At 37.5% G+C, this 14,643-nt stretch overlaps 1 non-coding gene across 1 annotated transcript; it reads left to right on the top strand.

The window, feature by feature from the left end:
* Positions 1-11,386: 11,386 nt before the first annotated feature.
* On the top strand, positions 11,387-11,493 carry LOC127076996 (small nucleolar RNA R71). Its single transcript, XR_007786991.1, has one exon. It is a non-coding gene; the product is annotated as a small nucleolar RNA R71 (small nucleolar RNA).
* Positions 11,494-14,643: the final 3,150 nt, after the last annotated feature.

Raw genomic sequence — 14,643 nt, 5'->3', positions numbered from 1 at the left:
ATAGTGTACCTTCTGACGATTTTAGGCGTGTAATTCTTGCAAGTAATCAATGGTGATTGTGCATGTTGAAAATTAGATCAAAATCATTCCAAAAGTGGTGTGAAAATAAATTGGCTTGGGGCTCCGATTGATTGTATGATTAGATCTTTCAAGATATTGAGCATTTATCATCAATACGAGCATATGATTTCCTTGGAGACTACGTTTAACTTGGATTTGATCTGAAAAATATGAGCGCCAAGCTTCTCCAATTGATTTCCTTAATGTGCCAATCGATTAGGCTTACATCAGTAAGCCTTCTTGGTACTTTTTGGGTCTTGTGTTGGACTTTCTTTTGGCTATTATTTTTCTGCACCCCTATTTAGCTTTATTTGTACTTCCTTTCTATAAAATGCTTGGAAGCCCGTCTATTTCGTTAGCAAAATAATTTTATTTTATGAGAAATATTAAATCCATTATTTTAAATAATTAATTAGAGTTTTCTAATCATTCCAAAAATAGCTTACTACCTCAAATATCAAGAAGTCTTGATAAACCTTCCCTTAAAGGGAATGACCAACACATTATGGTGTGTCCATCTCTATGAATTGTTGGATACGAGAGTTGGTTTAAATAATAAGTTGGTGATGTCCATCACATACTTATCCACTCAATCTACTATGAGGTTAATTGGTCCTTGAGGATCATAAATGAAAAATCATTGCTTTGATCACTATTGTTGATATTCACCATCATTGATTATTATTTGATCAGAGAATTCAAAAAGTTTTGTATACTATTTTCTTTGGACATCTCTATTTGATTTCCATTAAAGCTTTAAGCTACAAAGTATCCCTGCAAAACATACTAGGGTTTTATGTTTGGTACCTTAGTTTTCTTAGGTACAAGTCTAAGGTTGTTACCTTTAGATCTTTTCAACTTATCAAAACATAAAGGTTCTAAATGACCAAATTTTTTACAACGTGTGCATTTATAAATGGGTCGATTCTTTTTCTTCCTATTTAATCCTTTACTAGGTATTTTAAATCCTAGTCTACTTTTATTTAAGGAAGGCATTTGACTTGATAAGATCAAGTCAAGGTTTTTTTTTTCCTTTAGTAAATTTACTTAGGATTTCATGAAAATCGTTCACTTCCTTTTTTCAAAGAGCAACAAGTCTCACATGTTTATTTTGAGTTTCTAACAGTAATTGTTTCTAACTTAAGCTATTTATTACTTTCTTCAAGAAACCCTAAGTATTCCTTGAGGTATAAGTTGATTTTTTTAATCATATCTTTTTCTTCAACCAACATAGCACTATTTTTAAATAATTACTTGCAAGATGGTTTAATTATCTTATAATCATCTTCCTTAAATGATGCCTTTAAGCAAACTTCATATTCTTAGTTTAAAGAGGATTATTCTATGATTCTCCCCGAGATTAACTCTTCTTTATCTGTGAATGCTTTGTCTCTTCTTCTTTCAAGTATTTCACTAGACGGCACTTCTTCTTCACAACCTCTTACAAATAAGGTTCCTTCATTTGATGTTTAATCTTCCGAAGACCGTTCAACTGATGAGTATGTTCTTTCGAAGGAAGCCATGGGAGTTGTTTGATAGGAGTTTGAAAAGGTTGATTATTCTCCAGTCTTTGAGCTTGTACCTTTATCTTTGAGAAATTGAATTAATTAGTTCAATTTTCTAATGATTTCATCCTTCTTTGGTTTTTCTTGAAATTTACAAACATTCTCATCTTTTTATCTAAGTATTGGATTATGTTTCCAATTCTTAATTCTTAGATATTGATTAGTGAGAAAAGTTCCAATACAACTCTAGAAACTCTAAACTTTGAAAAATATTGATGAATGATATCTTTATCTTCCTCACCTCGTGTGTTCATTCCTCTTGATTGATACTTGGAGAAACTCCATATATCATTTCAAGAGTGTCTCACATTTCCTTGGTGGTTTTAAAGTCATTCCTCTTGATTGATATAAAGAAGTTTACTACCATCTAAAGTCATTACTATAAAGTTATTGGCTTTGAAGTCTATTTCAAAAAAAATCTTTTCTTCTACGGTCCTAAGAGAGTCGGGTTTATCTACTACTTCTCCATCTATTTAGTGAGTAGGGATAAGAGAGTTGTTGATTATAGTTTTCCACAATTCACTATTAATACTTTGAATAAAAATTCAAAATCTAGATTTCCATATTCAAACCTAGCACCATTAAACGGTGGAGGCGTGTTTACGAAAGAGCTCTTGTTTAATAATATGTTGAAAGTCATCTTTCTCCTGAGATGATTAGTCCTTAAACAAAAGTTAGGCTCTGATGCAACTTGTTGGACATGGGAATTCACACACAAGAGGGAAGGTTTATTACGTGTTTCACAAAAATGATAGTTTGATTAACTTTTAGGATAATTTTCAGAGCTTAAAGTCATTTTAAAAATGTTTAGGAAATTTGATGCGGAAAGTAAATATGCGGAAATTAAAGAGATAAGAGATAGAGATATACCACCAGGAATCGTAGAGGTTCGGTAAAAGAAAAGACATAATCCTCTCCTCAAGAATTGTTCTTGAGAGAATACAATAAATATTAAGAGGTTTTAGTTGGTTGAAATCTTGAACCCCCTTATTGTTCGTGTGTATTCGCAAGTGCACGAATTACGCCAAAGTAATATAAGAGAATATCGATCCCACAGAGACCAATCGCCAATCTATCAATTACTATCGTTACGGTGTTTACCTAAGGCGGTATAAAAGAGATATTAGGTTTGCAAAATGACGGTAAATAATAAATGCAGGTAAAGACAGGTTGAATGTAATTCACGTCAGTTAAGTGATGTTTCGATTGTCTAAATAGAACTACTTATGAGGCAATATTTTCTACTCTTGAAAAGAATCCATTTAATAGGAACTGTCGCTTTTGCGTATTCAGAACCGAGTTTACCCTTAAATTAAGGCCTTTTATTGTCACTTATAAAAGGTGCACAGAACACTAAAGTAGTAAACCTATTTTTAAGAAATGAGACTCGTAAACTTAGTTGAAAAGTGATTTTGATTTGGAAAGTTTACCCAAGGAGTTTCCTGATTTTAAACCTATCAACGCGTCCGAAAACAGTTTCAAAATTAGTTTTTCCTTAAAGTGATAAATATTCCTAGTTACTAAGCCAGGGTGCTTTCGCACTCCTCGAATAATTAAAACTAACCAAGTTTGTTTTAGAAAACTCAAGTTAAAAATCAAAACAACCTTTAAAATATTTCTACAGATTTCAATATGTGAAACGTTACTTTAACCGCGATCCTTACATTCTAACCTTTAAAAGATTTAGCCAGACATGGTAACACAAACGAACACAACGGTGTTAATCATGATGAAAAGTTTGTTTTAGAATGTGAGGCGTAGAGAGCGAGTAAAGTGCATAAAATAAATAAAGTAAAGCGAGTGCGGAAAGTAAATAAAATAAAGCGAGTGCGAAAAATAAATACAGTAAAGCGAGTGCGGGAAATAAATAAAGTAAAGCGAGTGCGAGAAATAAATAAAATAAAAGCAATGCGGGAAATAAATAAAATAAAAGCGTTGCGGGAAATAAATAAAATCAAAGAGATGCGGGAAATAAATAAATAAAACGATAAATAAGAACCTGCTCCAAACGGAGGCTTCGATTCTGGTACAAAAATAAACCTCCGACTCCTGAAGCTAAAGACGACAGCAACTCGAAGTGACCCAACTCAATCTCACAAAGGTGCGATAACCCCCCGATGTGACGGATTATCGCTATTACAAATGATAAATATATGCTTAGTGTTGTAAAACTAAGTTGGATGATTAGAAAACGAAATGGAATGAGCTATTTATAGAGATTTTCAGCAGTTTGTAAAGACCATGGTGCCCTCCAACTTCTACTTAGTGGGACTTAGTGGGAACGTGATTTACAAAGGTGGCGCCCGCCATCCCTTCATGGCGCCCGCCATGTGTGTAAATGGGGTGGATCATGGGAACGTGGCGGTTACCTCCTAGTTGAGGGCTGATGACTCATGGCTTCCTCTATAGCGGCCGCCATGTGTAACTCCATGTGTGTAATTTCGCCAAAAAACCCTAATTTTAAGTCTTTTTGCTTCGTTTCTTCCAAAAGAGTCCGAAAGTGCTAAATATCTTAAAATAAGAGAAAAGAGTGCATAATACAAATAAAATGATAATAAAATCCTAATAAACATGTGAAATCCGAGTCAAAAACACAGTGTAATTCGGTGTGATCAAATTCTCCCACACTTAAACCTTTGCTTGTCCTCAAGCAAAACTCTTTATAGTTTATGCAAGAAAATCAATATCAACTAGAGTTTATTCGAGGCAAAAAGACTTACGAGTTCGTTCAAGGGATGTATCGATAGGTACTAACGAATCGAACTAAGGGTATTGTAGTGACACTTTCCGCAATTGCGGTCGTAGGCTTCGTTCCTATACAAATCAATCCACATTACCCCACCATACCTAAGCCTTCTTTTTGTTTTCTTAAAGGCCTTTTCATTCAAGTGCAATCACATTAAGCCCGTTATCCGTACATACTCATAGTAAAGTGACCGGTTAGTGATTATGATCTTAAGCATGGGGCTCTGGTACATAAGGTGGTGTAACCCTTTTATTCAACCTAATTTTCAGTTGTGGGGGATTGGATCGTAATCCACCCTACCAAGTTCAGCACCAGATACCTCTAAACCAACAAGCAAATAAGCTTATTATTTTATTTTTCTAAGCATGGGGCTCCGGTACATAAGTTGGTGTAACCCCTTTATTCAACCCAATTTGCAATTGTGGGGGATTGGATCGTAATCCATCCTACCAAGTTCAGCACCAGATACCTCTGAACCAACAAGCAAATAGGCTTATTATTTTATTTTTCTAAGCTTGGGGCTCCGGTACATAAGTTGGTGTAACCCCTTTATTCAACCCAATTTGCAGTTGTGGGGGATTGGATCGTAATCCACCCTACCAAGTTCAGCACCAGATACCTCTGAACCAACAAACAAATAGGCTTATTATTATTTTTTTTTTATTTTTTCTCCTGCATGTTCCGCATATGTTTTTATTTTGCTGGGTTAAATGACCGTGTGAGAGTCACTTAGCCCGGATTTTCATGCGATTTGGGAACAAAGCAGGAATTTTTGTGATCATTCACTTATTTTCATCGGTCCCCTACGTAGAGCATGCTTAAGCCGGAGCTGAATGCTAGGATAAACTACTTAAGGACTTATTCAGAACAAAAACTGGGGCTACAACATATGGGGTATCGGGATCGACTCTTATAGTCATGAAGCCTAAGGTGTTAAGACAATACCGATTTTTAAAAAAGTTTTCCCAAGTCTTTTACACCCTATTATAAACCTGTCTTATAGCCTGAATGTTCAAGATGTACTGTTTTCTTGGCTAAAGTTTTTTGGTAAGGTTAAAGAAATGGGGGAAATAAGGATACACTTACACAAATGACTCGTCAGACACATGTTATTTTATTGAAAGGAAAAACAAGCAACTAAAATAAACAAAGCATACTAAAAATAAAGGAAAATGGTAAAAAGCGATAAAAGTAAAGGAAAGCGATAAAAAACAATAAAAATAAAGGAAAGATGAAAAGCGATAAAATCTCCTCCCACACTTAAACCGAACATTATCCTCAATGTTTCGATATGAGATAGGGTAGGAGTAACCTGGTAGAGAGAGATAGAGAGAGAGAGCTAGGGGTGAGGCTATGTGAGTCACCGTGCTTCCAACATGTATGGGGTTCACAGCAGAGCGAGCATTAAGGTATATGATCTCGATCAAGAAAGCTCCACAGTCTACCGGGCGTGACTGAGTGGTACAGTACATGAAGAAGATCTCTTCAGCACTCAAATGCGTATCAGGGTCACTCTTCCCCAGGAAGGTGTGGGAAATGATCATCTGGAAGTATCAGAAAGCAGGGTTGTGAATCTTGTTGGAGATATGGGTTGAAGGGTCAAGACTACCTCCACACGTGATATCGCTCCAAAACTTCTCGACGTGTCGGCTCAGAAAGTAGATCATAGGGAGCTCAGACGAAGCATCATAGGCAGTATGAAAACCAAGCAAGTCGCCGAAACGCTTGTGGTTGAAGGTGTATTCTGCCCCAAACAATCTGAAGTTAATGTATCCTCCACCACTGGCGTGACCAACATAAGGCTCGTAGATAAGCGAGCTCAGGAACTCCAAAGTCAGGTTCCTGTAAGTCACGTGCATAACATTTATATATTCATCCCACTGTAACTGATTGCACAAGTTCCTGACACTAGTCTCAATGCCTAATGCCTCCATGCAGCTCGAGTCGGGATATCTGGTAGGCAGCATCGGGCGCTGTGAAAGCACGGCGTAGCGCTGCTCTTGAACTGGGTCACGAAATATTACTGGCATAGTGTCGATATTCTCCATTCCTGAAAAGTTAGATTAGAAACAGAGGACACCTGAAATCACAAATATTGTAACTGTTAGTCTCCACATAGATATACATATAAAACAAAAAATATAAATTGAAAATAGTAAAAGTAAAGGAAAAGAAGTCATGGGTTGCCTCCCATGTAGCGCTTATTTAACGTCGTTAGCTTGACGATTCGAACTTTATATGTTAGAGGTAGGAACTAGAGGGTCGGTCAGAGTTTGGTCATGACATTCTATGGGTATGTCACCTCCTTGGTATTGCTTTAGTCTTTGTCCATTTACCATGAATGGATTACAGGAGTTGTTCCAGATTTCAACTGCTCCAGATTTCAGGATTTTGGACACCTCAAAGGGGCTTGTCCATCTCGAATGCAGCTTACCTGGAAAAAGACGTAATCTCGAATTGAAAAGAAGAACAGAGTCTCCTATATTAAATTCCTTTTTCACGATCCTCTTGTAGTGCCAAGCTTTGGTTCTCTCCTTGTATATAACGGCATTCTCATAAGCGTTCTGGCGAAGTTCCTCCAATTTGTGAATATCAAGGATTCGCTTCTTGCCAGATGCTAGGTAATCCAAATTTAGGGTCTTGATGGCCCAATATGCCTTGTGCTTGAGTTCAAAAGGTAAGTGGCATGACTTCCCGTAGACCAACTGGTACGGTGTAGTTCCAATGGGGGTCTTGTAAGCAGTTCTGTAAGCCCACAGTGCTTCTGTTAGCTTTTTAGACCAATCTTTTCTAGATATTGATACAGTTTTCTCCAAGATCTGCTTAATCTCTCTGTTGGATACTTCCACTTGACCATTAGTCTGGGGGTGATATGGTGTTGCTACTCTGTGTTTCACTCCATATTTCCTTTGGAGTTTATTAAATATCCTGGATATAAAATGTGATCCACCATCGCTTATGACAAGTCGTGGAACTCCAAATATGGGAAAGATATTATTCTTGAACATCTTGATGACTACTCTTGTGTCGTTGGTGGGTATGGCTATAGCTTCTATCCACTTGGACACATAGTCAACTGCTACCAAAATGTACTTGTTTCCTAATGAAGATGGAAAAGGTCCCATGAAATCTATACCCCAAACGTCAAATAGTTCTACTTCTTGAATGTTCTTCAAAGGCATTTCGTCACGTCTTGAGATGTTTCCAGCGCGCTGGCACCGGTCACATCGGACAATATAAGCATGGACATCACGCCATAATGTCAGCCAATAAAGACCAACTTGAAGGATCTTAGCGTATGTCTTGGATGTGCTTGAATGTCCACCATAGGGTGAAGAATGACAATGCTCTATGATGTTTCTGACTTCTTCTTCTGGGACGCAACTTCGAAATATGTTATCAGTTCCTCTTTGAAAAGGAATGGTTCGTCCCAATAGAAGTGTCTTATATCTTTAAAGAAATTCTTCTTCTGTTGATAGTTGAGGTCAGGTGGTATGATATTAGCGGCTAGATAGTTCACAAAATCAGCGTACCATGGTACTTTGCTAATTTCTGAAATCGTCCCAAGGTTATCTCTATCAGGTTCAAGGGGAGTGGTATCTATCTTAGCTACTAGTCTGTCATAGGTGAAGTAGTCATTTATAGGTAAATGATCTGGCTTTAAATGCTCTAATCTGGAAAGATGGTCATCAACTACGTTTTCTGTTCCTTTTTTTTGTCTCTAATGTCTAAGTCGAATTCTTGTAGCAAAAGGATCCACCTGAGTAATCTAGGTTTTGCATCCTTTTTGCTCAGAAGGTAACGAATAGTTGCATGGTCTGTATAGACTATAATCTTAGATCCTACGAGATAAGACCTAAATTTATCGATTGCGAAAACTACAGCTAGGAGTTCCTTCTCTGTTGTTATATAATTTAATTTAGCGGCATCTAGGGTTCTACTAGCGTAATATATTACGTGTAGTTTCTTATCTTTTCTTTGCCCTAAAATATCTCCTATAGCGAAATCGCTAGCATCACACATTATTTCGAAGGGTTTAGTCCAATCTGGGGTTTGTAGAATGGGTGCTGAAATTAATGCTTACTTTAATTGGTTAAAGGCTTTGATGCATTTCTCATCGAAAATAAATTCGATGTCTTTCATCAGAAGGCCGGTCAGGGGTTTTGTTATTTTAGAGAAGTCTTTTATAAAGCGTCGGTAGAAACCGGCGTGTCCAAGGAAACTACGGACTTCTCTAACTATCTTAGGAGGGTTAAGGTTTTCTATAACTTCTATCTTTGCTTTATCGACCTCAATGCCTCTTTCAGATATTATATGTCCTAACACTATGCCTTCTTTGACCATAAAGTGGCACTTCTCCCAGTTCAACATAAGGTTAACTTCTACGAATCTCTCTAGGATTTTCTCAAGGTTGATAAGGCAGTCTTCAAAGTTTAATCCACACACCGAGAAGTCGTCCATAAATACTTCCATGATTCTGTTGAGATAATCTGCGAAGATTGACATCATACAACATTGGAAAGTAGTTGGCGCATTACAGAGTCCAAACGGCATTCGTCTGTAAGCAAACGTTCCGTAAGGATAGGTAAAGGTTGTTTTCTCTAGATCCTCGGGGTGAATGAGTATTTGGAAAAATCCAGAATATCCATCAAGATAACAAAAGTAAGAGTGCCTAGCAAGACGCTCCAGCATTTGATCTATGAATGGAAGGGGGAAATGGTCTTTCCTAGTTGCCTTATTGAGCTTCCTATAATCTATGCACATACGCCATCCGCCATCTAAGCGTTTAGCGACATGCTCTCCCTTTTCGTTCTTCACGACTGTGATACCTCCCTTCTTAGGTACCACATGTACAAGACTTACCCACTTATTATCAGAGATCTGATAGATTATACCAGCTTCTAGTAGTTTAAGGACTTCCTTCTTTACTACCTCGCTCATCATAGGGTTGATTCTTCTCTGATGTTCTCTGGAAGGTTTCGAATCCTCCTCTAGTGAGATCCTGTGCATACACACGGATGGGCTAATACCTTTTAAATCAGAGATGTTGTACCCTAAGGAAGAGGGGTACCTTCTTAAAACATTCAATAGTCGATTCGTCTCGTCTTGGTTTAAGGTGGCACTGACTATTACTGGGCGATCCATCTCTTCATCCATGAACTCATATCTTAGGTTCTTGGGTAGTTCCTTAAGTTCTTGGGCTGGTTTTTGAGAATCAGGTGAAGGGTCTGGAGTAAGACCCAAAAATTCGTTAGTGCGAGGTTCTGTTTCCTCTAACTCGTCATCCTTTTCATTCGGGTTTGAAAATGGTTCAATCTTAGGTTCTCCCTGATCAAATTCTCTTATGCACTCATCTATGATATCGATCGCATAACATGTGTCTCCTAGAATTGGTGCCATCAGGAATTTCGAAAGAATGAACTCGATCTTTTCGTCCCCTACTTCAAAGGTTAATTTTCCTCTTTTGACATCTATTATAGCTCCAGCGGTTGATAAGAATGGTCTACCTAAAAGGATAGGGATATCTTCGTCTTCTTTTATATCCATGACCACAAAGTCTGTTGGGATATAAAGTTGACCGATCCTAACTGGGATGTCTTCTAAAATTTCTACAAGATACTTAACAGACCTATCGGCTAATTGTAGGCACATCTTAGTTGGTTGTAATTCTCCTAGGTTTAACCTCTTACATACAGCTAAGGGCATTAAACTTACACTAGCGCCTAAGTCTAAGAAAGCTTTGTCGATCACATGACTTCCTAAAATGCAAGGTATAGAAAAACTACCAGGGTCTTTCTCCTTCTTAGCAAGTTTATCCTCAGAAATAAAGTTGCATTCCAAGGGTTTTGGATCATCGAGCCTACGCTTGTTAGTCAAGATGTCTTTGAGAAATTTGGCGTAAGACGGAATTTGGGTGATAGCTTCGGTAAAAGGAATCTCTACATGAAGCTTTTCTATCACTTTTATAAAATTTTGATATTGGTTGTTGACTTTGGTTTGTTTAAGTCTTTGCAGATACAGGATTGGTGGTTTGTACGGGGGCGGTGGTTTGCAAGTTTTATCCTTGGCTTCACCTCCTTGGTTGGTTTGTTTCTCGGGTTCCTCCGGTTCCTCTTCTTGGTTGGTAGGCATATTTTCTTTAGAAGATTTGGACTCGCTCATTGCTGGGTTCTGAGGCCCTTCGTAAGCGGTCCCACTTTGTAACGAGATAGCGTTAGCTTGCCCTCGAGGGTTTGGTTGAGGTTGTCCAGGAAATTGGCCTTCAGGTGTAGTTTGTGGGGCTTGGTTTTGTGCTACCTGTGAGATCTGGGTTTCAAGCATCTTGTTATGAGTGACTATCTGATCAACCTTGGTTCCTAATTGCATTATAAGTTCGTTTACGTGAATGTTTTGGTTTAGGAATTCTTTATTTTGCTGAGTCTAGCCCGATATAAAGCTTTCCATGATCTTCTCAAGGTTAGACTTCTGGGGCACAACTTGCATAGGTTGATTTGGTTTTTGGGCTTGATAACCTTGCGGTCTCTGAGGTGCATGATTTTGGATAGGGTTCTGGTTTTTATAGGAGAAATTCGGATGATTCTTCCATCCAGGGTTGTAAGTGTTTGAAAATGGGTTACCTTGGGCGTAATTCACTTGGTCGGTATTTAGTTCGTTCAAAAGGTTACACTCCGCCGATTCGTGTCCTTTAGATCCACAGAGCTCGCACTCTGTGTGGACTACTGCTACGGTGTTAGTGTTTGTAGACATATGTTCGATCCTAAGGGCTAAAGCGTCCATTTTCTCCTGCATCATGTCTAGAGAGCTTACCTCATGTATTCCACCTTGGGTCTCCTTTTTCTCTATTGATGCTCGTTCAGTTCCCCATTGATAATGGTTTTGGGCCATATCCTCAATTAGGTCACAAGCTTCTGGATAAGGTTTGTTCATCAGCGTGCCGCCTACGGCAGCGTCGATGCTCATCTTGGTGTTATAATGGAGTCCATTGTAGAAGGTATGAATGATCAACCATTGTTCTAGGCCTTGGTATGGGCAGACTCTTAATAGCTCTTTATATCTCTCCCAAGCTTCGAAAAGCGATTCTCCTTGGTTTTGAGAAAACCTAGTTATTTGGTTTCGAAGAACAACAGTCTTGCTAGGGGGAAAATATCAGGAAGGAATACTCTCCTAAGGTCTTCCCAGGTAGTTATTAAATTAGATGGAAGTAAATCTAGCCATGAACGTGCTCTATCCCTGAGGGAGAAAGGAAATAATCTTAAACGGATCGCATCGGGTGAAGCGCCATTAGATTTAAAGGTGTTGGCTAGTTGGATAAAAACTTTTAAATGTTGATTCGGGTTCTCAGTAGCGAGACCCGTGTATTGGTTCTGTTGCACTAATTGCAACAAAGATGGTTTTAGTTCGAAATTGTTAGCAGGTATAAGGGGGTTTACTATACTCGAACTAGGTTCCTCATCAGAGGGTTGGGCGAATTCCTTAAGAGGTCTCCTATCGCGATTCTCGACCATAACTTTCTTAATTTGGATGAGTAAGAGGCGTGTACGAGTATAACGTTCGGGTTCTGCTAAAGGATTTACTAAATTTCCGGTACTATGGGTTCTTCGCATTTACCGGCTAATAATGCCTTAGTCTATACGGTGTAACAATAAGGTACGAAATTTGATGAAGTTGGTCCCTGGCAACGACGCCAAAAACTTGTTCGCGTGTATTCGCAAGTGCACGAATTACGTCAGAGTAATATAAAAGAATATCGATCCCACAGAGATCAATCGTCAATATATCGATTACTATCGTTACGATGTTTATCTAAGGCGGTATAAAAGAGATATTGGGTTTGCAAAACGAAGGTAAATAATAAATGCAGGTAAAGATAGGTTGAATGTAATTCACGTCAGTTAAGTGATGTTTCGATTGTCTAAATAGAACTACTTATGAGGCAATATTTTCTGCTCTTGAAAAGAATCCATTTAACGGGAACTGTCGTTTTCCCGTATTCAGAACAGAGTTTACCCTTAAATTAAGGCCTTTTATTGTCACTTATAAAAGGTGCGCAGAACTCTAAAGTAGTAAACCTATTTTTAAGAAATGAGACTCGTAAACTTAGTTGAAAAGTGATTTTGATTTGAAAAGTTTACCCAAGGAGTTTCCTGATTTTAAACCTATCAATGCATCCGAAAACAGTTTCAAAATTAGTTTTTCCTTAAAGTGATAAACATTCCTAGTTACTAAGCCAGGGTGCTTTCGCACTCCTCGAATAATTAAAACTAACCAAGTTTGTTTTAGAAAACTCAAGTTAAAAATCAAAACAGCCTTTAAAGTATTTCTACAGATTTCAATATGTGAAACGTTACTTTAACCGCGATCCTTACATTCTAGCCTTTAAAAGGTTTAGCCATACATGGTAACACAAATGAACACAACGGTGTTAATCATGATGAAAAGTTTGTTTTAGAATGTGAGGCGTAGAGAGCGAGTAAAGTGCGTAAAATAAATAAAGTAAAGCGAATGCGGAAAGTAAATAAAATAAAGCGAGTGCGGAAAATAAATAAAGTAAAGCGAGTGCAGGAAATAAATAAAGTAAAGCGAGTGCGAGAAATAAATAAAATAAAAGCAATGCGGGAAATAAATAAAATAAAAGCGATGCGGGAAATAAATAAATAAAGCGATAAATAAGAACCTGCTCCAAACGGAGGCTTCGATTCTGGTACAAAAATAAACCTCCGACTCCTGAAGCTAAAGACGACAGCAACTCGAAGTGACCTAACTCAATCTCACAAAGGTGCGATAACCCCCTGATGTGACGGATTATCGCTATTACAAATGATAAATATATGCTTAGTGTTGTAAAACTAAGTTGGATGATTAGAAAACGAAATGGAATGAGCTATTTATAGATATTTTCAGCCGTTTGTAAAGACCATGGTGCCCTCCAACTTCTCCTTAGTGGGACTTAGTGGGAACGTGATTTACAAAGGTGGCGCCTGCCATCCCTTCATGGCGCCCGCCATATGTGTAAATGGGATGGATCATGGGAACGTGGCGGTTACCTCATAGTTGAGGGCTGATGACTCATGGCTTTCCCTATAGCGGCCGCCATGTGTAACACCATGTGTGTAATTTCGCCAAAAAACCCTAATTTTAGGTCTTTTTGCTTCGTTTCTTCCAAAAGAGTCTGAAAGTGCTAAATATCTGAAAACAAGAGAAAAGAGAGAATAATACAAATAAAATGATAATAAAGCCCTAATAAACATGTGAAATCCGAGTCAAAAACACGGTGTAATTCAGTGTGATCACTTATACAAGGAAAAATAAGTTCCTGCCTAACATCCAACCAAATAAAGAACAACAGAGAGAAACTGCCAGTCTTACTTCCAAATGACGGGTTAAAGTAGTTAGTCTTATTTCTAAACATCAACTTGAAGCGGTTAGTTCCCAAGCTAAATCTAGACTTCACACGGGATTATATTAAACAAAGGTGAGCTTTTAAACCTTGTTGAACTCATGAATCGAACCGGGATTTTGAACAGACTAACCATGAACCACTAAGATTTTGGAATTATCTTGAACCTTAGGAAGCTTTTCACTAAAATAAGCTTACAAAAAAAAACCGAGGTTTTTTACCAAGATCACCATGAACTAAGTTGATGTTTAATATCAAGTTATTTTCGATCCGATGAAAGCTTTTCAACATGCTGAGCTTACGAACCAAACTGGTGACTTAGTAACTAAATCCCCAAACCAAATATTTTAAAGGGTTTAGCTTCAAATCCAAACAAACAATCTCTTAAGAATAAATTATTCAACCAAGTTAAAAATGTTCCTTAGGTAATTTACAATACTACCCTTCCAGAATTACAAATAATTTTTCACTAAACAAAAGGACTTTCTCATAAGCGCTACGGCTAAATATAAGTGAGAGAAAGTTGAAAAATATTTTTAGAGATAGAGTGAGGTGTGAGATAGAGTGCTTACAATTATGGATGATGAAAATATGAAGGGAATGACCTTTATATATAGGCTAGAGGGTGGCACAAAAAAGGAAAAATTCTTGGGCCAAAATTAATGTTCCAATCGATTGACATCTTGCTCCAACTGATTGGAAGACCTCAAATTAATCATTTAGGATCTTTAAAAGGGAAAGAAAGGATATATATATATATATATATATATATATATATATATATATATATATATATATATATATATATATATATATATAAAACTTTTATATTGACCCAAACGATTGGGTATAGGTACCAATCGATTGGATAATAT

Source organism: Lathyrus oleraceus, chromosome 4, assembly GCF_024323335.1.
Source record: "Lathyrus oleraceus cultivar Zhongwan6 chromosome 4, CAAS_Psat_ZW6_1.0, whole genome shotgun sequence".
Taxonomy (NCBI): domain Eukaryota; kingdom Viridiplantae; phylum Streptophyta; class Magnoliopsida; order Fabales; family Fabaceae; genus Lathyrus; species Lathyrus oleraceus.
This window is presented reverse-complemented; position numbering and strand designations above follow the sequence as displayed.